At 37.4% G+C, this 25,768-nt stretch overlaps 1 long non-coding RNA gene across 1 annotated transcript; it reads right to left on the bottom strand.

Annotated features, from left to right (window-relative positions):
* Positions 1 to 534: 534 nt before the first annotated feature.
* LOC128314472 (uncharacterized) lies at positions 535 to 25,111 on the bottom strand. The gene is made up of 4 exons (XR_008296160.1): positions 24,984 to 25,111; positions 22,614 to 22,782; positions 1,870 to 2,567; positions 535 to 675 (listed from the first exon to the last, which is right to left on the bottom strand). It is a non-coding gene; the product is annotated as an uncharacterized LOC128314472 (long non-coding RNA).
* Positions 25,112 to 25,768: the final 657 nt, after the last annotated feature.

Raw genomic sequence — 25,768 nt, forward strand, 5'->3', positions numbered from 1 at the left:
CCAGGTCTGACTTTGGCCCAGGTCACGATCTGACAGTTCATGAGTTTGAGCCCCAAGTAAGACTCTGTGCTGACAGCTGAGAGCCTGGAGTCTGCTTCAGATTCTGTGTCTCCCTCTCTCTTTCTGCCCCTCCCCTGCTTGCTCTCTCTCTCTCTCTCTCTCTCTCTCAAAATTAAATAAACATATATATATTTTTTTAATCCATGATCAGATTTATGGTCCCATGGGGAGTATAGTGTTTTATTGAGGAGGATTTAGAATAATGGATAGAGAAGAGGTACTTACGTATTTGTTTATTGTGTAATCAGTTTAGTGAAGATTATTTGGGGTGTCCAAGCACCATCTCTTCCTGTTCATATTCAGGAATCACCTTTTCATGTTCTTTACTGACAAACATGTGGCTTCTGGGAAATTTGACATCTCACCACAAGCAAATGGTAGCAATGCTGTTATAACTCAAAATGCTATGGATCTTTGAAACCTGCTCATCTGGAAAAAAATACAGCTCTTCTTGCCCCTGCAATTGTCCAATAACATTTATTTAAAGCTGGTTACATCATTATTTTTGACACTGTGTGATCTATCATGCTGCCCATGAGTGCTGGCTTCCAATGACCCTCAGAAAGTTTGTCTGTGTTTTATCAAAGGAGTCCACAAATAAAAGTTTTCCTCCATCTATGCAGGAAAATGAGAAAAATAGTTAATTTTTAGTTTTATAGTGACATGAAATTTACCAGCTAGAACTTTGTGCCTTAACTATAGAACTACATATCTTCCAAGTAAATCTTCTCTTGAACTCGTTAGGCCATAATCGTTGTATTCTTAGAATGTCCTCTCCTTGAAGGTCACTTGCACCCTTGCCTTCCACACATTGGTGCCAGTGAGAAGGACAAGCAAGAGACCAGTGAATAAAATAAGAAGAATAGTCCCATTGTGCAAGGACTGTCCACCCTTATCTGGCATGGTCTGAGAAAGATCTGAGAGTACAACATCATAATATTAATCAGAGGCAAGAGAGAGAACATGGAATGAAGGGCCTTCTGGTATCCCAGCACATTGGCCTTGAACACATTGAGACAGATAGGTGTGGCCTGCTCTGGGACACTGACCAATATATGGCAGGGAGCCTGCAGAGAAGATGGGCCTGGACACCAGAGGGGGTACACAGGCTAAAGTACATTTTCTGCCATGAACTGCCACCTTCGAGTTTTATAGAAGAGAGATGACACCCTGGCTGAAAGGTGGACAGGTGAGAGCCATGCTCAGCCCACACCTGAAGCTTGAGACCAAGGGTCAGCAGTGGATCAGAGTCTTGAACTTATCGTGTGTCTGACCTGAGAATCACATCAAGTCACTGTGTCACTATCATGCTGATGGCCAATTTCATAGCATCCCATAAAAGAAATACACTAGTTCATAGGACAAAACATTTGTCTGGCCACCCTCCTGGAACTAGGGCCTGGTCAGGAATATAGGGGACAATAACATGGCACAAGTCCCAGAGCCCCTTATTTGGGGGATAGAGCACCAGGGAGTGCTCTTGTGGGAAGAAACAAAAACCAGGGTCACACAAGTCTCAATATACATTCAGAGCACCCTGCCCAGGTGGCTCTGCTGGCTTCAGCTGGTCTCAGGCACCAGAAGGGTCTTAGAAATTGAGGAGGATATTCCAAAGCCTAGGGCCTCTTGAAGTGCAAGACCTGAACAGGGGCCTTTCTTGCCCAGGCATGAATGTACTCGTCCCTCCATTCACTGCTTCTTCGTTGTCAAGACAATAAAAAGATCCAAAATATATGATAAAAACTCTTACTCGCTGTGATGAGTATCATCCATTTACCCATACAAATCCATTTCCACCCCCCTTTTTACCTGCTCTTTGCCCCAGAGGCTGACTGGAAAGGAGTACATGTTCAGGTTTTCTGTATCCCCTGACTTCCAGCTAGGTTTGAACAACGGGGAGCCCCTGTCAGAGATGAGAGGAAAATAGACAAATGTGGTTAGGAAATCATTCTCCTAGATTTTTCCTCGTGAGGCCATTGTGGCCTAGTCCCTCCACCAAAGGCCACTGCTCCTCTCAGGAAGCCATCTCCACACTAGTCTCTCTCTGGGTCCTGGTCACCATCTCTCATTGGGACCAATTTTGCTGCTTCTAGCTCCAGGATATTGCACTATTCCTGAGGTGGGTCTAAGCCTCCTTATAACTGACCTTTCTAGAATTAGCCTTTACTGATACACATAAAAACACAATGCTTTGTTAAAAGATACACAGATTAGACAGATAGCTGACAACTAGAGAGGGCTCTTGTTCAGGGACCCGCTGCTGACATGAACTGCCTGCCAGCGTCATGAATAAGTTAACCTCATACAATTGGCTATTGGGGCCCACACTTTAAGTTTCAGATGAATGAGCTTTTTGTAAGAGAGGACTTGGGAGTCCTCCAGCTTGCACAAGGAACATGCCACTCTGCCTGCTTTTGGAGAGAGAAGGGTCCATTTCCTGGTCCTCTGCAGACAGTGTTATGGTTTGGCATAGGCTTGCAGCCAATCATCATGGTTGGTTACTCCATCTGTAAAATAAAGGAGTCAAGACTAGATCTCTGAATCAGTCCATCACTAGGGTCGGGAATTTGTAGAATGTTACCGACGTGGAAGTGCATCTCCCCAGACCTACCCTTAATATTTGCAGGACCCAGGGCAAGAGTACACATGGAGATCAATTTACTATAAGTCTAAATATTCAGAAGTTAAAAATAATGGTAACAACCAAATAAAGTGAGTTCTATATTCCTACCCTAACAAATATGTCTTTATAACAACAAACTGAAAAGTATACATAAAGCTATAGTTTTGGCAAAATATCAAAGATATTGATATCATGATTACTCATATATGAGTGTTACTTTGATAATATTTGGATGTGCAATAAAATGTGTATATATATATATATATATAACTTATAAGTTATTTTATATTAATTCCAAACTTTTTGGCCTCATTTCAGTAAAGCTACTAATAATGTTATTGTTATCAAAATTTCTCCAAAATTTATATTCTACTGATCTAAATGATTAAAAAATTAATATAATTATATTCAAAGTATACAAAATTTTAATATATTTTATACAAATATAAATTATAGTAAATGTAAAAAATTTAAACATTAAAATTATTTTTCATTAATGTTTTTATTTTCTTTTAAATATTCATAACCATGAAAATTAAAATGCAAAATAAAATTAATGACTATCAAATACTTATGTCGAAATTATTTATATCAGGATTCACTTTTTATTTGGTTATTTGAAAATACAATAAAATTTTTGTATATTAAAAAAAATTTTAGAGTTCAATATTCTGCTACCGGCCAGCGTAAAATATTAGTGTTGAATTAGCATTGGAAAATATTACTCACCAGTCATATGCCACTATTGAGAACATCAGACTAACTTGTAAATATCTGCAGAAGCACAAATTAAAACACAAAAAGTAGAAAGAAAATGGACTCCACACTGCCAAGAAACAATATTTCATTACCCCAGTGTCTGACACATGGTTGGGCATAATCAATTGTTATCGTTACTAATAGTAGTAGTTACTAGTAGCATTTGTAGTAGTGATCATATTTATTTTTTATTTTGTGGTTCTCTGGTTATTCCTTTGCTTTATGCCACAGAATTATTTAGTGGCAAATTTAACATGAAAGCCAATTTAATTCCTCCTGTAGTTCCACCAAATTTAGTTCTTAAAAATCCATTTACCAAATTAGAAGGTTAATTACGTCATCTCAGCAGGTGTGTCAATTTCACTTGGAAAGAAGAGATTTTTACTGTTAGAATCTATCCAAATCTATTTAGTAAAAAGTTATCTTTGATTCCAGTATGTCTTAAAACTTTTTAAGTTTATTTATTTATTTTGAGACAGAGAGAGAGAAAGTTCAAGTCAGGGAGGGGAGGGAGAGAGGGAGAGAATCCCAAGCAGACTCCTCACTATCAGCACAGAGCCTGACATGGCGCTTGAACCCACGATCTGCAAGATCATGACCTTAGCTGAAGTCAGACTGCTTAACTGACTGAGCTACCCAGACACCCCTGATTCTAACATGTGTTAAACCAAATTTCCCTCACAATCTGAAACCTGAATTTTGGCTTCTAATTTCAAAGAGAGAAAAGTAATTGAAAGCAAAAATTTATGCAACATCTAATACTTAATTTTTTTTTTCAGTCCAAACAAGGCTAGGAATACCAAGCCTTAAGAAATAAACTTTGCATTCAGTTATCCTATACTAATTTTTACTTCACTGTTATTTGCCCTTTTAACTTTGTCCACTGGCTTATCAAATAGAAATTGGCAGTGGATCACATTTTTTATTTCTTTGATTTTCAAAAATGGATTTTTTTTAATGTGGATTAAGAAGTGGACCAAAAGAGATAGAGTTGATCAGAATTATTATTTTTTTAAGACATCTCTTCATACCAACAATTTCAAGAAGGTTTCTGTCACCCTCGTGTCTCTTATAAGTTGGGTTCTTTCTCTTCCAGGAAAGAAAGCAGAAATCTTAAAGTCCTATTAAAATAGTAATGGTATCTGGAAATATTTTCTGTTAGTGCTATGTCAAAGACCACCTCCAACAAAATAACTTATCTTGAAACTGCCAGAAATATCACCTAACTTTTACACGCAGAAACACCTTTTAGAATTAAGATGGTAAAATTTGTAAGTGCAGGGGTGACTGTAAGATTGTTAGGATGCTATTCTGCCTTCTCCAGCTGTTTGCCAATTTCTCTTTTCTCCCAAGAGTGGAAAGAGGGAGATATAGGCCCCAAATCTTTCTCTGTTCCCATGAGAGGAATAGTTTTATCTAGGAGAATTCCCTAATTTTCCCAAGACATTCTAGCCTGATGATAAAGGAGAGCCTGAAGTGCAGACTCTCTGAGACCTGTGTACTTAAAGAAAATATTTCTAAATAATCCAAACAAATGGAAAAGTCTCTGAAAAATGGGGCAGTAATTAATGTCTGAATAGGGGTACATCTAGTAGTCGCAAACACGGTTTATGAATATCATTCAGTGTTTTTATTATCAGTGGCTAGACTCTGAGAGCTCTTGATGTAAAATAAAATGAAATTAAAAGATGTTGGAGCTAAGCTGGCTTTCAGAGTTTTTTAGTGTCAAAATTAAAAATAAAACAGGGAGGTAGTAACCTGTCCAATGCCTCAGTCAGACAGCCCAGTCTGTCAGACTCCGGCATAGACAGACTGCAAAGCCTTAGAGGAAGTATGATGTGGCGGGAAGACCATGGGTCATGTGATTGGGCAAAGCTTGGCTCCAATTCCAGTTTGCCATTTCCAAGATTATATATTCTTTTAAGATGACTAAGCCCCTGTTAACCATTTTCACATTTTACAGAGTGAAGCATAATACCTGTTTGTGGATTAAATAAAATAGTGTCTAAAGTGCAATAGCAGATATTGTGAATGTATATTTTATTTTTCTCTTTCCAATTGAGCATTCTCTTAACTACATATACTTATATAAGATCCCATTAAGGGTAGTGAATAAAGGGGAATGGTGGGTGATATATACTTTTTAAAATCTCTGACCTAGAAAGTTCTTACTTTCAAAGCAATAGGAGGCAGTGACTCATTACTACAGCATTCAAAAATGAAGGAAGGATGGGGGTGGGGGGTTCCTATCAAAGCAAACCATAGAACACAGATGAATAAAAATACACATATACATGTTTTATACACATATATTAAAGTATCTGCATATAGGTGTAACTAGATACGAGAGTTCAATCATAACTGATTCTACTCTCTTCTGACTCATAAGCAGCATTAAGTAACTTCCTGTACTCTCCTGAAATGAGTTCTCTTTCTGCCCACCCCACCACCCTGCAGCCTGAGAACCTGGCTTTCCTTCAGAAGTTGAGTCACTGCCTTTATTTTAAAGGCTGTTTCTGCCAACAGATTTCTCCATCCAATTTCAGAAAATAAAGATTCACAAAGTGTGATTGCCCTTTAATACTTTGATCAGTGTCTTGTTTTCCAGGTATAATGCCATTAGACATTTAAGGTTGACCTCGGAAAAGTAGAAAAGTAATTCTGAGATGCTATATAAATCAAAAAAGTTATTACAATATTCAAACTAAAAGAAAAATGCCAACATTTCAACATCTCTCACAGTTGAATTCAACTGCAATTTCTGATGTGCAGAAGGAAGTGGTGATTCATCTCAGTTCATAATGGGCCTCCAAAGTGCTAAATTTCTCTTACTTAGTCAGCCTCCAAAGGGACCTGAGAAATGTGGATTAATAATGTGGAGACTCAAAATCTTTTTGATTTCTTTTAGTTCTATCAATTAGACTATATGCCCCTTTATTAAGCTAATGGATTGAAAATTGAAAGAAAAGCTAATTTTCTTAATTAAAAATAATCAAATTATCATTAATTTAATTTAATTTTTAAATTCACATGGAATTAAGTAATAGATAGGCACATTAGCTATTAAACTTTGACTTGTCACATGAAATAAAAAGGTAGTTGTGGTGAATGCATTCAGTTTCAATATTTTATAAAACACCAAAAAAGAATTGTTACATTAAAAATGACACATGTAGCATAGTTTTATAGAAAGGAAGAACATAAGAAATGCCTTGTGATGTGTATGGTTATATCAAATACTCTTTGTCTACTCCTCTAGCTGTGAAGGCTGTGGTTTAGGGCAGGTTTCAACAATGTGCAGGCAAAACCTGCCAACCTTGCTTTAAGCCATGTCATGTGCCTCACAGTGTGGCATAGAAAGTTGTGGGAATTTGCTTGGCATTCATACATGTATTCTGGAGGGCTGGAGAGTTAACACCCATGGAGCTTGCTTGACCAGTGAAGAATGGGGCTGATAGAAATGCGTTTCCCTTGACACACAGTTCATAAGACTCTAGGAAGGTCCTACTGAGTGGAACATCAATTCATCATAGCACCAACAGGTCTTTATATTGCCTACCCTCCTCCCCGCAGTTGATTTCCTGTGTTAGTTATCTATTTTTGTGTAACAAATTGCCTCAAATCTTAGTGACTTTAAACAACAAGTATTTATTCTCACAGTTTCCATGGTCAACAAATCAGAAGCAGTTTCAATGGAGTGGTTCTAGCTCAAAGTCTCTCATGAGCATGTAGTTCAAATCTCAGCTAGGGTCATATTCATCAGAAGGCTTGACTGGGGCTGGAGGATCCACCTCTGAATTTACTCCTTTGGCTGTGAGCAGGAGCACTCAGTTTTTCACCATGTGGACTGGTGCTCACCTCATGACAGAGGGCTTTCCCCAGAGTGAGTGATCCCAGAGAGAAGCCAAGGGAGAGTGCAAGCAGAAATGTCTTATGTCTTATGACCTAGTTTTGGAAGGGTCATACCACCACTTCTGCTGTGTGCTCTCAGTGACCTAGAGTAACTCTGGTGCAATGTGGGAGGAGACTACACAAGAGTATGAATACCAAGAGGTGGGGACAATGGGCTCTCATGGTGATTGGCTACCATATTTCTATCCTTCATTTATGATCGCTGGAATCACTTCCAGTAAACTACTTGTAAAAGCATTTATTTCAGGTTCTGCTTTTGGGCAGAAGCTATGCTAAGACATGAATGATTTTCTCTATATAATTTTTTTTTAATGAGTATATCTGTATGTGCATACCAAAATATTTCTAAAACATTATTAAGTGCAAAAAGAATAATGTAGAACTCTTCCAGTATATGTATATAACTAGAAGAATATTTGTAAAAACTTAATAATAGTTAATAGTGGCAGAAAAGGTAAGGAAATAAAGGCTTATTAATTTCAATTTTATTATTCACAGCACTATTTGAATTTTTGAAACACACTTATGTATTTCTTAAAAAATAATTTGAATTTTTGGGGTGATGAAATTATGGTTAATTTTTAATTTCTCTATAAGTTTATGTATTAAAAGTATACTTGTCCTTTTAAAAACAATAACTGTAACAGAGAAAATCTTTCCTGTGAGGAACTATGAAAAATGTTTAAAGGAAAGCTGAATTCAAACAGTATTTCAAACAGTACTGTGTTCAGTCTTTTTAGGCAGTGAGCTATAGTGTTAACCCAATTATTTCATACCAAAAGAAAAGTTGAGAGGCATTCCACTTCCATGAGAAATCCATGTCCAAGGACACATTTCTTGTCATTTTGTTGGCTGTCCATTATCTTAACATTCTATTAAAACTGAGAATACATGGAAGAATTATCTGGAACCATGACCCAGAATTTTGCTCTTGTCTTCTGTTACTTTTCATATGTTTCAAACTAAGGTCAAATCCATTAACAATATGGTGCCAAGATAATGAGAATCCTACATAAAGCAGTTGAGAACTTGTTTCTATTATTTCCTCAAAGAACAGCTAAAAATTTACCTTGGAAACAATAGGCAACATTGGCTGGCAAAACAAGTGATAAACTAAAGAGTGCATCCTAAGTATCTTCCTAGCCCAAACTTCTCCAGTTAGAGCAGATGAAACAGGGGCCAAATAACCAGAAGATTTCTGGAATCAGTAAGTCTCTCCTGGTGAAACTGTTGTGGTAGCTGCCCCAGGTGATGCTCAACTATAGTTAAGACCAGGATGGATTTGGATTAAGCTTCTATATCTCTCTTGCCAACAAGACACATAGCTCCAACAGGCAATTCATAAATCTTAACATAATGTGACTTCACATTTTAATCTTTTTAAACCCTCACCTCTCTAGTTGTAAAGCAAGATTTTACTATCATAAGCAAAAGACATCTTTTGTAGCTCAGATGATACCTTAATAGTTGTAACTTCTATTAAAACCAGATAAGAATTTATATTAATATATTAAAGAATTTGAATCATCTACTTCATTTGACTAACATTGTAAGTAATGGAGGAGACAGACCAAAAGGCCTACAATCTTTTTTTCCCTAAAGACGAAAAAAGCGAATTTTAGAAACATTTTTTTTCCTGATGATAGGCACATTTCTCAGGAAGCAAGTTAATTTCCTACAATTTTAATTGTAAATCCAAGTGTCTTTGCCAAGTTTTCCATGTTGTCAATGAGGGACATCTGTGGCTAAGGCATTGTGTCTTTTGGGTGCTCTGGGCCATGACCACATTGCTATTCCCATTCTGATACATATGGACACTAGCAAGGTTCATTATTGTAATCAGTATTGAGCCAGCTAATGTCTGAAATGCTAAGTGGCATCACTTTCCACTCCTCTGGTGTAAATCTCATTAATGTGGTAAAATTCAAAGTCTGATGTAAATACATAAAGAAAAAAAAAAGTTGAAGGATTTTTTTTTCATAAACTGCTTAACTTCCCCTATAAGTTTTGTCCCCTTAAAAAAAATCTTGTTGGGGGGCACTTGGGTGGCTCAGTGGGTTAAGCGTCTGACTTCAGCTCAGGTCATGATCTTCCCGTCTGTGAGTTTGGGCCCCCGAGTCGGGCTCTGTGCTGACAGCTCAGAGCCTGGAGCCTGCTTTGGATTCTGTGTCTCCATCTCTCTCTCTCTGTCCCTCCCCCGTTCACGCTCTGTCTCTGAAAAATGAATAAACCTTAAAAAAAAAATCTTGTTGGGTGGAGGTGTAGAGAATTGGATGAAGGTGGTCAAAAGGTATAAACTTCCTGTTATGAGATAAGTAAGTCCTAGAGACATAATACACAGTATGATGACTATAGTTGATAGTACTATATTATATATTTGTAAGTTGCTAAGAAAGTAGATCTTAAAAGTTCTATCACAAGAAAGAAATTGTCACTATGTGAAATGTGGATGTTAATTAAATTTATTGTGACAAGCATTTCCAAGTGTGTGTATGTATGTATAGACACATTGTATGTGTATGTATGTGTATATATATATATATATATATATATATATATATATACATACACACACATATATATATGTATATATGTATGTGTGTGTATATATATATATATACATATATATGTATGTGTATATATATGTATATATATATGTGTGTGTATATATATGTATCCCTTAAACTTACACAGTGTTATATGTCAACTATATCTTAATAAAACTGGGAAAAAAAAGTCATGAGTCTACCATATTCCTCCAAATAGCCTTCTGAAAGAAGCTATGTCCATTTAGAGTGATATAAATTGCTTGAATTTTTATTTTTGTCTTCTTATGGCAAGCTTGAATATATAGTGGGTAGATTTAACAAAGCATAGAACACAGTGGATAGCATGAATAAGGTTAAGTATGGCTAAAAATATCCTTGCCAGCAACAGAAAGATGGGTAACTATAAAGTCCATACAACCTCAATTCCTTTTGCTCATTTATTCCTAACTCCTTTTAATCAAATATGACTGAGATGTAAATATTAATATAATATGCAAATTGTTATAGCAAGTTTTCTAATTTTTTCCTTCTGCAGTGAAAAGTCTTTTTTTTATTTTTTCATTTGAAAAATTATTTTTAATGTTTTTTGAGAGAGGGAGAGAGAGGCAAACATAAGCAAGGGAGGAGCAGAGATAGAGGGAGACACAGAATCTGAAGCAGGCTCCAGGCTTTGAGCTGTCAGCACAGACCCTGATGTGGGGCTCAAACTTAGTGAACCATGAGATCATGACCTGAGCTGAAGTCAGATGCTTAACTGCCTGAGCCACCCAGTGCCCCTGCAGTGAAAAGTCTTGAACCATAGAGAGAGGGAATCTTCCTCTTTTGCTGTCCCCTCTCATTCTTTTGGCTGGGAGAAACACTGCATTTTTCATGCCAAACCATATGTATTCTAGTCTGACTCATTAATTATTTTCATAATCACCATAAAATATAACCATAAAGTTCCTTCTCACTACTTCAAGTTTTTTTGTTATGGAAGTAAAACTAGAAAGAAATTGCTTAGGTGAGTTCCCTACATTGTTCATGATTTAGAGTTTCTCTTCAGAAAAGCTTCCCAAAGATTCTTATATCTTCAATGATGTGGTAATTCACTAACTGTACATACCAGCCTTAACTGAAAGTTCTTTTTCAGACATGGAGAGTAATTAAAGTTTTTATACCCTGGTTTTATCTAGGAAAATAAAAAAAAAATAATATTTGGGAATTGACTTGAGAATATCAATTTAAATGTAAATAATAAAGAAAACATTATTTTCTTAGCTATATTCCAAAAGTTTCCCCTTGGGAGAGATTCAGTTTTGAAGTTAACACTTTGACAAGCCTATTTGGAGATTCCAGTGCTATAGTTTGGCCAGTACCACAGATGGATTGAGAGAGATGGCAGAAAGCTCTACTGTTCTATTTAGAGGAAGAGATTTGATACTTCATGGGATTGGCTCAGGGAGAAGTAATGGAGAAGAGAGATTGAGAATAATTTAATGTAACTCTGAGTAAAATATCATATGTTGTATAATGCAAGTTCTCCCATAGTCTTCTTCACAAAATCATTAGTAAATTTAAATTGCTCACTCATGCTTTATAGAGAAGAATTCCTAAAGGTAGAAACTGAAGAAGTACTGAATCCAGCTTCAAGGCTCGTATGAGGTGAAAGCAGGTGTCCACTGTAGAGATTACATAAGAAATGAGAAAAGATTTCAATGATATGATTTTTCAGGCTAGAGAATCACTTCCTTATCTATGACCCCACATCTCTCATAATTTGCATAGATAGAACAGAACCCTATATTTGCTAAGAAATCTTTATAGTATTTTAAAAAGAATGGTCATATTTGTGTGTACCACCCTTAGATTTGTCAAGGAACAAGGGCTTAAAGACAAGAATATATAAGCAAGGTGGCTGGAGTGACTTAAACCCCTAGAATTCTAAGTTACATGAACCAGTGATTTTCATTTAGGTTGGTTTGCAATATAAAATCTCCTGCCTGTGATGCAAACGCTTCTGCTTATCATCAGAAGGTCAGTCAGGACAGAGGGTCCTAGGGATTATAGATGGAGAATAGGTACAGTTAAAAAATCTGGTAGCTAAGGTAATTTGCCATTCTATCTGCCTCAGAGTGATCAATATACAAGCTCTAGTTTCAACACTAGACTTGACCTCAGAGAAAGAAATCTAAGCGTTTCTCAATGAGAGAAACATTCTATTAAACTTTAGCTGTACCTTGTGTATTAAGGAGATAGCCAGATATTAACGTGGATGTGGAGGATGAGTAGAAGAGAAAGTTCTTTGTAGCTGGGTCAAACTTGGATGAGGAGGAAATAAACAAATATTCTGTATAAAGGTGCACAATAAACTATAAAGGTCACTTATAGACTAAGGATCTGGCCCTTACTCCTGAATTAGTATTGACTTCTCCTTGGCCATGCTTCAGCAAATTTTTCCCAATTAGCTGCACATGCTTTCTATTTATGACCCTGGAGTAAGCCACCTTTTCCATCCTTGACCCTATTAGCTCAATCCTTCTTCCTCATACCTCCCTTGTTACTGCCTGAATCTGTCCGCCATTGGGCTAACCATGCCTCTCTCTCTAGCAGTGTTTGTGGTTCCACATCTAGATTCCTGACATCTGCTCCATTCTTACACAGTATTTTGTCTTCCAAATGATATTAGGACACCAACTTTGGCTGTTTGGAACTTTTGATTCCATTTGCTAAACTGTAAAAGTCATGTGTGGAGACTTATGGGTAGCAATAACTGAACGCTCCAGTCAAGGGGTAACTATAAGGGCAGAAAGAGACACAGCTTGGAAGAGAGTGGGAAAACAGAATTAAAAATTATTAATAATATTGATTTTTAGTTTTTCAACATTAAAAAAAATCTTTGTTGTACTCTATTCTATCTCCCAAAATTAATGGAAGAGTTCCAGTCATGTTTCACCAGTAGTTCAAAATGAGCCACCATGCTAGTTTCTTTCTACTCTTCTATCTGGCCCATCTATAAGTCCTCCTTCAAGAGGAAGTCAACTGAACAGCAGAATACCAGATTAGTATTAAACTTGTTTCAACCGTCAAACTGTTCTATTTTTTCTGTAACTCCTTCCAATTTGGTCTTCACCTCTAATAAAACAAGTCGTGCCAAGATTGGCAAATAAACAACTTTTTTAAAACCCAGTGGGAAATTTTCAAGCAGCTAACTTGACTTGTCAGGAGCATTTATATTCTAGATTCTCTCTCCTCCTTTTCTTCACTTGGCTTCCAGGACATCACATTCTCTGATTATCCCTAAGACTAAGTAGATGCTTCTCAGCCTTTTTTTTTCTAATTCCTCCTCTGCTCCATTCTTTTAACAATGGAGCACCCCAAAACTCAGTCACTGGATCTTTTCTCTTCTACACTCACTGTGTTGGTGATATCTCATCTAGTCTCATGGCTTTAAGTGTATCTATACATAAATGCTTCCCAAATAAATATATATGACCTGGACTTCCTTCCTTATAGCTTCCCAGCTAATATATACAACCACCCACTTGCTGGCTTGACATGGATATGCATAACTGTAACATATCACAAACTGAATTCTAGATCTTTCTGTGTAAACCTCCTCCCCACATAGGCTTCCTCATCTTAGTAAATGGCAACACCAATCCATCCAGTTGCTTAGACCAAAAAGCCTGAGGTCATCCTTGAATCCTTTTTGTCTAATATCTAATATCCATTTCATCTGCAAATCCTATTGTGTCTGACTTCAGATTATACCCCACCAACACTACACTGCTTTAAGACATCAGAATCTTTTGTTCTAAAGAGCATCCTCAATGGTCCCCTGTTTCCACTTTGCTCTCCTAGGGTTTATTTTCAACATAGCACCAAGATTCTTTTGAAAACAAAGTCAGATTATGTTATTCCCCTGCTCAAAACTATTTAGTGTCTTTCAGTGTTTCCCAGAGTAAAAGCCAATGGCCTCTGAAAGGCCAAGAAGCCCTATATAATCTGTCCCTTTTTACCCTTCCATCCTTTCTTTACTTGTATCTTTTCTCAACACACTCCTTCCGCAGGGCCTTTGCTCTTGCTTTCCGTCTGTCTGGCATACTATCCCCCATATATCCACATGTTTACTCCCTCACCTCCTTATATTTTGGTTTGAATCTCATTTTGTCAGTGGAGCCATCTCTGATTACAGTAACCCCTTTTATTCACAGAAGATATGTCTGAAGAGCCCCAGTGGATGTCTGAAGCTGCAGATAGTACCAATGCTTGTATATGTTTTTTTCTATACAGGTGTCCTTATGATAAAGTTTAATTTATAAAATAGACACAGTAAGAGATTAACAATAATAACTAACAATAAAATATCACAACTATAACACTATAACTGTAATAAAAGTTATGTGAATGTGGTCAGTCTCAAAATATCTTATTGTATGCATTCATCTTTTTTCTAGTAATGATGTGAGATGATAAAATGCCTACATGAGGAGATGAAATGAAGTGAATGACATAGGCATTGTGACATGGCTTTAGGCTACTATTGACCTTCTGACCATATGTCAGAAGGAGGAAACTCTGCTTCTGGACCGCGGTTGATCAGAGGTTAGAGGTGCTAAATGAAACACCAGAAAGTGAAACCATGGATAAGCAGGAATTACTGTACCAAACCCCACATCTCTACCACTTCTAGGTTTTATGTTTATGCATATCATTTTTCACTATCTGACATAATCTATGTCTTACTTGCCTGTTAATGTTAATTTTATGTTCCACCAGGGCATAAGATTAGGTGTTCAGTAGATATTGACTAAGTGAATGAATGAACGAATGAATGATGAAAAATAAATCCATATTTCTATTATATTACCTTCCCCATACCCTCAAAGAGAGAAATTTTGTTAATAGTGCTATTCTCTCTCTGTAGGCAGTTGCAAAGACACAGGTTTTCCCCCACTCATTTGTATGCATTTTGGTTTTATCCTACATGTTTTAAGACATTTAAGTTTTAAAAATAAACAGGGATGCCTGGGTGGCTCAGCTGGTTAGCAACTGACTCTTGGTTTCGGCTCCGGTCACCATGTCGTGGTTTGTGAGTTCAGGCTCCACAGAGTGCTCTGCCCTAAGAGCCTGCTTGGAATTCTCTTTCTCCTCTCTCTCTGCCCCTCTCCTTCTCTGTGTGTGTGTGTCTCTCAAAATAAATAAATAAACATTAAAATATAAAATAAAATAAAAACAACAAAGCTGATGAAAAAAAAATAACACTGATAAGAGCTAAGGTTTCCAAAACATTAAATGTAAGCAGACAACTTAAAAATGTGTAATTATTATAAAAGATCTTGTGGAAAATCACATTTGGGGAATATATTAGTCAAAACAAACACTGAACAATTTTAAACAGGTAGACATAAACATGTTTTTAAAAATTGAAGTTAGATGGTGAATTTTCACTCCTGTTATTGATCTGCTATGAAATCTTTAGATTATATATAATATAATAATTCAGGGCCAAGGGGAGCTTTTCTTTAGCCAAGAACTGCTTTATTTCATCCACATAATGCCAGTTGGAAAAGTTTTGAGACAATCACAGTGACATGCAGCATCCTCTAACTGACTTTATCAAAGTTTGGGGATATGTCTGAGAAACCATTTTTCTGATACATTAATGATATATAAGCCAAGGCATTGAGCAAGGGGAAAGTTCAGTATTAAATGGGAAATTTCATTAAGGTATCATTTTGACCAGTGGATACATGAAACTTTACTTTGCCATATGCAAATTCGTTTAGGGAATGTGTTTTGTCAACAATTTACCTAGAAATGAATTAAATCAATCTGAGATTTTGAAATATGATTTTGTAAAATATATCCTAGAGATTTTTTTTCTTTCACAAAAGGAGGATAAGATCATTCACAAGGTGATAGTTTTCAATAATTTGAAGTTGATACTGAGAATCCCAGAGGCTGAAATGGTTGAGTGTAGGTTTAGTTTTGTTAATAATGAGGGGAAGATGTCAGATAAACCATACAGTAGCATCCACAAATATCCTGCTTCCTTTTTACTGCCAAATCTGTCTCATGTTATTTCTGTCTACCCACCTCAAAGGCTCCCAAGAATTCAAAATACCTTGGCAATATGTGAGGCAGAACCCCGCTCCCCTCTGTTTCCTTACTTTGTTTAAACTTCACTCTACTCTCCCATCTCACTAGAATCATATTCTTCCAGAAGCACTCATATTTTAATAAACACAATCATTTTATGCATACACAACCCTTCACACACACACACTCACACACACACACACACACACACACATCCTACATTATGCTTACATGTATACATTTTATGCTATATGTATATATGGTGCTTCTATAAACATCAGTACCAGTAAACTGATTTATAGACCCTCATACCAACATTGGCAGAAGCTGAACAATGAAATACAAAATCAACACATGTTACAATTTTACTTGTCAACTATACCTTAACAAACCTGAAAAAAAACCCATATATTTCTCAATTGAAAAATAAATGATAGAGAGACTATAGATAGATAGATAGATAGATAGATAAATGCAGGATTTTAATTATGTACAATTATGAACTCCAAATCATTGAAGAAATTTTATTATATGCTAGGACATAAAAATAAGTGACATACTATAGTCTACTTGAGGATATTATTTGTTGAAATTGTTTTCTAGTGGGTTTAAGTTTCCTTTATCTTATTAATTTTGTTAATGAGATTTTTTCTTCATTTCCTCTAAATGTTTTCCTGTCTCCTGGAAATTGTACAAATTAACGTTTTACTCAATCTACTTGTAAATATATTAGGAGCTTTTAAGCATATAGTTTGTGAAAGGGGGAATCACAGGAGGGAAGTTTACATGAGAAGGTGTTAGTTTTTCTGAGGCAATATTCAAGCTGGCTTCTAAGCTCATCACAAGTTGAACACCATTTCCCATGTCATTGGCACCATGCAATGGAAACTATACCCTAAACAACATCTTCATATTTCAAAGGGAATATAGACATGTTCTCGTATCTAGCCATCAGGCTCATTTATCATGTCAAGTTTTTATAAAATTGCCTGCATTTTAATTGTCCAAGGGTAATAAAGGCAGTCATAATAAAAAGTTTCCCACAGAATCATCATCTAGTCTTAATTTTTTCATTCATCAGAATAGGAGTTTGGCAGCTCTGTCCAAGTCTCCAAATTTCTAGAACTGGCCTTGGTACATACACTAGTTTATGTACAGCTGAAGTGGATTTTGTGTAATTCAAATCATTACAGATTCATTTCTGTAATCTGAATGTCTTCTATTACTTTGAAAATCTTTGTAAACTCTTTTGAGTGTTCTGCAAGGTGGCCAATTTTGAAAAACCTTTTCTTTTTAAGTGCCTTTCTAGAGGAAACATAAATAAAATAGTCATCAAAATTCTCTACGTCTCTGCAAAGGGTTTAATTCAGGGAGTTCGTGAAGTATTTCATCCAGAAAGTGATGCTATGATGTGGATGAAATGAAAAGAAGTGTAATGAAAGCAATCTTTATGCAACGAGAAAAAATCTAGCCCCACAGAAATTGTACAAATGCTTACTAGTTAAGTCTTTAAACTATGAGTCATGACCCGTGATTAATGAAGTATTACTCCTCAGCTTTCAGTAACCATGAAGGTAATTTTTATAAAAGTAGTTTTTACCCTACCCAGAGTGATAGCTAGAAAAGATAAACTCCTACATAAGGCAGTGGTGGGGGCAGAGAGGGAGGAGGTTACGATCTGCGTGGGAAGCTGCGTAGGTTGTCAGGGAAGCTTCTAGTCCAAGATGGGGCTTCTATTCCTCTAGCTTGAGCAGTTACCAACCACTTTTCAGTTGTTTAGTTGACCTGTTCTCTCTCTCCCTCCCCCACCCCATTGTCAAATCCAACACATTTGTTTGAAAACCAGCATATAGCTTTTATTAAAACAATCCTTGAGTTTGTGTCAACTTGCATCAGCAAATGGACTAAATTCTTAAGATTTTATTCACATACATTCTATCATCCAAGCCATGTGTTTCTGTAAATATCTTATTGAGTTATTCTCTTAAAAATAAAGGTGCTGCACCCTTCAATATACTAATTCAGCATTTCATTGGGAATTCTCCAAGGCCTTGGGTCATACTGTTCCTAGTTTTCACCAAAGAAATAATTTCTATCTTTGCATTGCTCAATCTAAGACTGTGGGTCAAAATTATCTCCATAGAGAATGCATTCCCCTTACCAAACAGAAATTGATATTCTGAATTTATTTTTCTCTTAAAACCGAAAACTTCATAAAATTGTTTTAATTAGCTTTCTTTTTATCAAAGACCAAGCACTCTAAAATGTCTACATTATATGTTTTGTGTAAACTTATATGTGTATCTATGTCTTTCTATATACTTGTGTCTATGTGTATAAACACACACACACACTCATATACAGAGAGGTACATGAAATGAAAAAATAAAGCAGAAGTCATAGCAGCATATTTTCAAAACCTTTTTGTCAGTTTTGTAATCCCACCAACCTCTGAAAAGGTGTCTGGTAGGTAATGCTAATCTGAAAACTTGGCAGATCCATAGTTCCCGTGAAGAGTCTGAAATGATGATGAAGCCATTCACCTAGTCACTTTAGGAGCCCTTTAACTCCTCATTAATACAGGGCAATGAAACTGAGTACAAGGCTTACTTCCCCAGTCTTAACTGCCTGTCACTATAATCTGAGGAGGTACTTCCTCTTTATCCACAATTTCAGTACAAGCTTTTTTGGCCTAATTTCCAGAAATTAGCTCCCCTTCAATTATCACCCTGATTATTTCCGAAACCCCAAGGGAACCGTATCACATATACTCTAGGACAAAGGCCTCTCAGGTTTTTAGATTCCAGCTGTTGTGGTAGAGCTCACCCTTACAAGTTTGTGGTCTTCTCTGAGAACGCCAGTCCTCCAGTGTAACTCTGCTGGTGCTCCCTGGATGGCCTTGAGTTGTATCGCTACTCCACCCAATTCCCACATCGCAACTAAGACCAGAATGTAACTTTTATCAAGAATTTCTTCAGGAGTTGAACATAACAGATACACAACTCAGAAAGTACATTACACGTGCTACTAGAGACCCAAACATGGCCGTTTATAACTCTGAGTGACCTGCAGTAAGGGACAGTGTAACCCCTGACCCGGGAAGCTTCAGCTATCCACACCTCAGGGCTCATTGAGGGGAAATGTTCTTTTCTGCCCAAGCTGGTTAACAGCATGCCTGAGAAGATCTAGGGACTTCACTCCTCACAACAACCCTATTATAATGATAATAACCACCACCACCAGAATAATCATTTTTACAGATGAGAAAAATAAGGCCCCAAGAAGCTAAAGGTTCAAGATCACAAAGCCAGGATTTGAAAACACAAAAGTGTCTGATTCCAGGAATCTAGAGGCAACTAAAACTCTGCTAACGGTCAGAGCGCTAACTTCACACAGGATTTAATGAAATTCTGACAGATTCTTGAGTGAAGATGAGAGAGCACTTTGCCCTGGGGAAGGAGTCAGGTGAGGGAAAGCAGGCTGCAGGGGGGGGCGGGGGGACCGCTGACTCTGAAATAGCACCTCCTACTGCAGACTTCCAAGCTATGATGGCATCAAAGGTTATGCACTCTGAGCCCAGGGGGAACTGCCATACCTCCCTCACCCTGAGTAGAAATCCTAGCACATCCTAATACTGTATCCCCAGTATCCTGTGCAGCAGGGAGGAAGAGAGAGAGCGACCTGATATTATCTCTACTGTTCTTTAGAAAGCATCCTTCCTATTCTAAGCTCTGATTCATCTGATGGCTTGGTGGCTTCAACTATGAAGGTGAATATATATATATATATGTGCATATATATACAGTTGACTCTTAAACAGCATGGGCCTGAACTGTGCAGGTCTACTTATAAGTTGATAAATATGGTACAGCACTGTAAATGTGTTTTCTCTTCTTTATGATTTTCTTCACATTTTCTTTTTTCTAGCTTACTTTATTGTAAGAATACAGTACATAAGACATATAACATACAAAATATGTGTTAACTGACTGTTTATGTTATTGGTAAGGTTTCTGGTCAACAGTAGGCTAGTAGTAGTTAAGTTTTGGGGGCGTCAAAGTTATATATGGGGGGCCCTTGGGTGGCTCAGTTGGTTAAGTGTCTGACTTTGGCTCAGGTCATAATCTCATGGCTCATGAGTTTGAGACCCACATGGGGTCTCTGTTGTCAATGAGGAGCCCACTTTGATCCTCTGACCTCCTCTCTCTCTGCTGCTCCCTCACTAGTGCTCATGCTCTGTCACCATAATCTCTCTCTCTCTCAAAAATAAGTAAACATTAAAGTAAAAGTTTATGTGTGGATTTCCAACTGCATGGGGGCTTGGTGCCCTTAACTCTCACATTGCCCAAAGGTCAACTGTGTATATATATATATATATATATATATATATATATACACACACACATACATATATATATACATACATATATATGTATATATATAGTATCTATTTATTATTATTATCTATTTATTATTATTTATTATCTATTTATTATTATTTGTATATATTATATATAATAATAATATTATACCTGTTTATTATATATATATATATAATTAGTGACAGTGCTATTTTAAAGATATATGGAAGGGCGCCTGGGTGGTTCAGTCAGTTAAGCATCTGGCTTCAACTCAAGTCATAATGTCGCAGTTCGTGAGTTCAAGCCCTACGTCAGGCTCTGTGCTGATACCTCGGAGCCTGGAGTCTGCTTCAGATTCTGTGTCTCCTTCTCTCTCTGTTCTTCCCTGGCTCTCTTTCTCTCTCTCTCTCTCTCTCTCTCTCTCTCTCTCTCTGTCAAAAATAAATAAAGATTAAAAAAAAATTAAGCTAAAAAGATATATGGAGAATAATGTGAACACTATAGAGCCCAAAGTCAAAACCTGAGGACCCACAGGCCAAGGCTGGCAATAGGTAAGCTCTGTAAGAGGATGTGTGTCACTGGGGAGAACAGAGGCCAGAGGTGAAGAAAAAATAGTGCATCTGTACCTGGTGGGCAGTTAAGAGTCAAGCAATAAAGTCAAGACAAATTACTTGTCAGCGAGACAAACAAGAATGCAAGTTCTACTCTTTAAAAATGTGGATAGCAATTTGTAGTTGTACTTGCTTGACATAATTAAACTCATGGAAGATGGTACAGTTCTTTGCATTTTCATGTAGATTTTACAAATACTGTAAAAAAATAACAATTTTAACGGTGTGTTACTTCATTTTATCTCCTATCTCAAATTATTTGATGCAATAGCTTCCTCTTCAAGTCAAAACACTTTTACCTTCAAAATTCAGCAAGCTTTAGCAGCAATTATAGTGAAAATTCCTGTAGAATGTATAAAGTATATCCTCAAATTAAAGTCTAAGCTGGGAAAATGGAATGCTATATAAGATTTTTACTGCAGAAATCTCTATCCTAACAACATGATACTATTTTTAAGGTGATGAATACAGGCCTAAGATAGCACACTTCTCCCCAGTCAGGGTGTAAACATAATTCTTAAAGATGTACAAATTATCTAAACAATGTATCTTAGCTCCACCCTCTAGGCATAACTAAATTTGACTTCATAATCCTAAATTCTCAGACTAGTAGCTAGGGAGCTATTTCCAACACAGAACTTCCAGACTTGCAGAACCATCACCAGTCGAATAGCCTTCCTGTCTCAAGAACAGTTGTCCATATGGTAATACTAGAATCTGCTGGACCTGAAACAACCTCTCCCAGGAAGTTAAGGCTTACTGAACTTCCAGATTGTGATCCGATACAATTTAGTGCTTTTGTTCAACGGCACGGCACTTCCTACATGATCTTGAGTCATCCTTTCATTTGTCAAGCTTATTAACAAATGGCAAATGGACAAAATTGTATTCACTGAGAGAATTTTTCCAGGTCAGAGATTGTGATTCTTAATCCATTCCTCATACCTCCCCCTTTTTAAGGTAGTTTCCAATAAGCACACAATGATTTCATCCATCCCTTCTAAATATTTTCAAGTCTATTTTATTGTAACTACCATAGTCACGTTTACCTTGATTCCTCTTCTTTTTGGACAACTTGGCTTTTTTATCTACCTATAACCATCACAGTAAAGATTCAGAAAGAATTTTTAGTGTAAGCCAAGATCACTGACCTCTGATCTCCAACACGTTTATTCCAAGTTATAAGGACAAGAAAAGCCCTGAGAATTGAGAATAGTTTGTTTTTGTTTTTGTTTTTGTTTTTGTTTTTAAACTCCTGGCCCTAATGGCTGATTCTAACTGACTCTGATCCAACAAACTATGTGAATGCATTGGCCTGTTTACTTCTTGGTTCCCACTCCTGACTTTCTCCAGTAACCTAATATCCTGATTCATTGTTTTGGCTGAGTTTTCTGTACCAATTGGCAAGTCAGACCTCCTGTCCTCCCACAGAAAACATCCTGATGCCCACAGTTCACCCATACATTTCTCTATTAGTACCACCAGCTGAAACTGAACCTATGTGGAGATGTTTCCCATTAAATTTCTAGCAACTACTATAACACTTGCTTTCTTATTTCCACTTGTTTGGGAACTGCTTGCCAACTTGAGGAAGTTATGTATATTCTTAAAAAGTTATCTTCTAATTGTAAACTTTATTTCCACAAAGCCTCACCTTGCTCTGTTTTTCCCCATTTAAACTCTTAGTCCAGATCCATTCTTCAGAGATGATGTTGGCAATACGTCCAGAAGAGTGTGTAGGCAGCACCCCATGTGAAGGTGTGAATGAATTTCATACTCTGAAGCTCCTTTATTTCCACATATCATCCCCCAAAAGGATTTGTCTAGGTAACAAGGTGGAGATGCTTTTCTTTAGAAGATTTTTCAGAGATTTCCTTGTAAGAAAAGAATTATGAGTGAATAGCCCAGCTTTCCAAGGAGCACAGACCACAGGTGTCCCATGAGCAAGTGAGGTCAAAGGAACAGACAGGTGCTGGATGTTCTGGCTCCCAGGGAGAGAAAAGGATAGACCCCTGAAATCATTCCCTCAGGGTGGGGAATGGCAGGGAAATGTGGCTTTTTGAGACAGGGGAAGTGAAGAACCTGGCTGGGCAGGGCGTTTGTTAGAATTAGAAAGAGTGACTCCAGAACGAGGCCAGAAGTGCTCCAGGCCTGCTTGAGAGATTACAGAGCACCGGAGAGGGATTGTTTGTATTGTTTTGTTTATTTTTCTCAGAAGTGAAGCTGTGGGCTGTAGATTGGATACTCTTTAACGTTTTTTTCAGAAGACAAAAACAAAACTAGTATTGCATCACAAAGTTTAGTAGTTACTGTACATTTTTAAGTATCTGATAGGGCAGTCTAGCCATTTTTTCTGTGTAACAACTCACTCTAAAACTTAGTTATTTTATAAACAAACAATTATTTAGCTCACAATTCCATGGATTGTCAGTTTGGGCTGGGCTCAGAGAGGCAGTTTTGGTCTCAGTGGAACTCATGTATATGTTTTAGTCAGCAGCTGGCCAGGCTAGGCAATCATGCTTTGGGGGCTTGGCTGGCCTTTAAACTAGGTGGAGGAAAGGGGGTACCTGGGACACAAGTCTCTCCTCTTGATGAGAAAAACTGAAAAGTCACATTGCTTCTCCCATCAAGAGAATAAAGTCTATTTCTCTACTCCCTGAATCTGGACTGGCCTTCTAGCTAACTCTGACCACTATAATATACTGGAAGCAAAGTCATTTCTGAGCCTAGGCCTCAAGAGGCATGTTTGTTTCTGCTGTCCTTTTTCAGAACTCTATCAGTTACCTATGAAACATTAATGAAATATCACTGAAATGTGAATTTCAATCTGGAGGGGAATATATGGTTCGAAACTGGCTATATCAGGTACAGAATCAAACTTGCACGATATCGTGTTGTTCAATAACTTAAGAAAACTCAGTATCTCACTTTTCACCCAACATCCATGAAGCACTACATTTCCCGAGAAATGACAAGTATTTAGGTTGATATCCTTCTTGATTTGACTATTGCAGGCTTTTTTGCTCTGCTTTACTAATAAAGCCCAGATTCCTTATGAAGGTGGCTATTACTGTGTGACTTGTAATCAAGCAGACTTCGAACTATGGGCATAAGGGATTTCTACCATAAACTGGAGAAATTCACAGAGAGCACTCCTCTAAGATCCTAAGGAAAAGACTTTGAGTCTTGTTAACAGTGACATGAGACAGGACAAAAATCAAGAGCCAAAGGAGAGATTTCTGGCCGGGGGAGGCATGGGGTTGGGGGGGGGGGGTGCGTCATGACCTCAGAGACATACAAACCATGTAGAATGACCTCACCGCCCAAGAACAAATGATCCAGAATAAAGAGTAACCAGGATTCCCATGGCTTCCTATCCTCATTGGAAGGCAACCACAACAGATCCAATGGAAAAAGTGATAGGAAGATGCTTGACAAAGGAGAAACAGGTCAGGTTCAAGTGGAATATATTTATAGCCAAGGATGTCTGAACCATTTTGATATTCCCACACTGAGATGAAGTAGGGAAAAATTAGCCTGCAGAGGCACTACAGTGCCTCCCAAAGGAGGGAGATCCAATTCTAGAAAATACAGTGGCCTGAGTACTAGACATACTGCCATAGCTTATGAAGTCAGACCCAGCAAATAAGAACCTGGTGGTGGAAATAATCAGGTTCCCCAATTATAATCAGCAAACATCCCACCAACAACTTACTCTCCAACTCCATACTTGCTTGCCTTGGTATACAGACTACATTCACTAATTTGACTTCATCAGGATGAGATGAGTCACAAACAAGAGAGATACTTAACCCTGGCCATTCACAAACCCCTCCATGGAAAGGCAATTAAAAGTTTACCTCCTTGGTAATGTTCAGTTTCTTAAAATGGTTGTTGTTTATACAGGTATATTTCAGTTTTTGAAAATTCATCAAGCTATATATTTATGATACACACTATTTCTACATATTATACATCACTTAACAATTTAAAATTAAAACAAAACAAAACAAAACAAAACTACCTTCTAAATTCTTCCAACATTGAGGCTTGGACTTTGCTTTGGCCGTGTTAAGAAGAAACATGCAGTCACAGATTGTAACCACGTAATATCTTCCAGAGAAACAAATTTTCCTTTTCACGGTACCTATGGTCACAACCTTTGGAATGAAAGAAGGAATCACACAGACACTCCTAGCTGAGCCTGGCAGAGGCCCCAGAGTGCAGTGACATTGAGCAGGGAAGAAGGAGATAAGGGTTCCTGCTAGACTGTGAATAGAAAGACTGTGAATAGAAAGACACTTCCACATTATGGAAGGTGACATAGATTTTACTAGGGTGTCACCAGAAATATTCCATAGTCATTTATTGTGAGAAGAGCAGTCACAGAGACAAAATCATGACACTTTTGGAGGGTGTATTAGAAAACACCCCAGTTGTCCACCTGCGAGTCTTTGTTGTGTCTCCTTTAATTACTATCACACTCACACAGGACACTTCAGACACTTCTGGTCACCAAATATGTGGAGATTTTCCCCCACAACAAGTAATTCTTTGTTACACCAGCTGTGTCCTACATTTCAACTCATATCTGACTCTGTCTATCCAAGATAGAGGCTTAGCGTTAAGGGCTTAGCCCCACAAGACTGCCTACCTCCAACTTCAGCGGCCAGTTGCAAATCTAGATAGTCACATGTGCTTCTGACAGACTGGCTATAGATTGGGGAGTTCCAACAACCCCCAACTTGGATGTCAGACACCAGTCACAAGTCCAGGTTTTTACCTGTCTTTCTGATTGACACACGATAG

The sequence above is a fragment of the Acinonyx jubatus genome, chromosome B1 (assembly GCF_027475565.1).
Source record: "Acinonyx jubatus isolate Ajub_Pintada_27869175 chromosome B1, VMU_Ajub_asm_v1.0, whole genome shotgun sequence".
Lineage (NCBI taxonomy): Eukaryota > Metazoa > Chordata > Mammalia > Carnivora > Felidae > Acinonyx > Acinonyx jubatus.